At 56.5% G+C, this 943-nt stretch overlaps 1 protein-coding gene across 1 annotated transcript in view; it reads left to right on the top strand.

Annotated features, from left to right (window-relative positions):
* ABHD2 (abhydrolase domain containing 2) overlaps nucleotides 1-943 on the top strand; it is a 69,249-nt gene that overhangs the window by 349 nt on the left and 67,957 nt on the right. The gene's annotated exons all lie outside the window — the stretch shown is intronic.

Genomic DNA, 943 nt, shown 5'->3' with positions numbered 1-943 from the left:
GCTCCTGAAAGCCCTTTGTCCCCCCTGCCCCGCTACCGAGGTTGGGGACTCCCCGGACTGGAGCCTCCCTGCCGGCCATCGCTCCATCGGTGCGCACTCTTGGGACCTCCGGGGAGGGTGGGTATGCCGGCTCGGGCTTGGCGACGGGGGTCCAGGATCCGCACCTGGAAGGAGAGGGCCAAGGGGCCTGATTGTAGCCACGGGTATTCGAGGGGCTTCTGCGTTTTAGGGGTACACCTAGGTTCAAGTTGTCGGAAGGCAGCTTTTGAGCCACTTGGAGACGCACTGATGGAGCTCGCCTCGGCTCCGAGCACTGTCCTAGGCGCTTTGTGGGCTTTCCCACAAGGAGAGCTGTCCAGCAGGGGCAGGTGGCTGCCTGCCAGGGGAGGCCGCCGGCGCCCCGACCTTGGAAGGGTCCGGGCAGAGGTCAGGTTACAGCCACCTGTCAGGGATGCTTAGACAGGACTCCCCGGGAGGACTGCGTGACCCACCTGTAAAGCCTTTCTCCACTCGCAGGCGGGCTCCGGATGACTTTGACGCCAGCCTGGGAAGGGGACTTCTGGGGTAGTTGGGGAGGGGATGTTGCATTCACCCATAATGAATTTTGAGGTCTCAACTCGCAAGAGTGGATGTTAGTTAGCAAAGAGAATAGACTAGACCAAAAATACAAGGCTTATTTAGTCATCTAATGTGAACTGTGGACTGCCTCTCTTCATCTTCCCATTCCTCTCATTCAGCGTGTCAGTTTCACCTACATTCCATTAGCAGGATTTGATCCGGCTCATGAGAAGGACCTGGGGAGACTGTAGGTTGGACAGAGTTAAGGTGACCTGCGGCCAGAGCTTTTTGAGGGCCATTTTGTTAAAACCACATTAAGTAGAGTCCAAAAGAGAAACCATGAAGTATCGGTTGACTGCCCTCTGTCATATGAGATGACATAATG

Source organism: Myotis davidii, unplaced genomic scaffold (assembly GCF_000327345.1).
Source record: "Myotis davidii unplaced genomic scaffold, ASM32734v1 scaffold954, whole genome shotgun sequence".
NCBI classification, from domain to species: Eukaryota; Metazoa; Chordata; class Mammalia; order Chiroptera; family Vespertilionidae; genus Myotis; species Myotis davidii.
The sequence above is the reverse complement of the archived record's forward strand: the minus strand, read 5'-3'. Positions and strand labels throughout refer to the sequence as shown.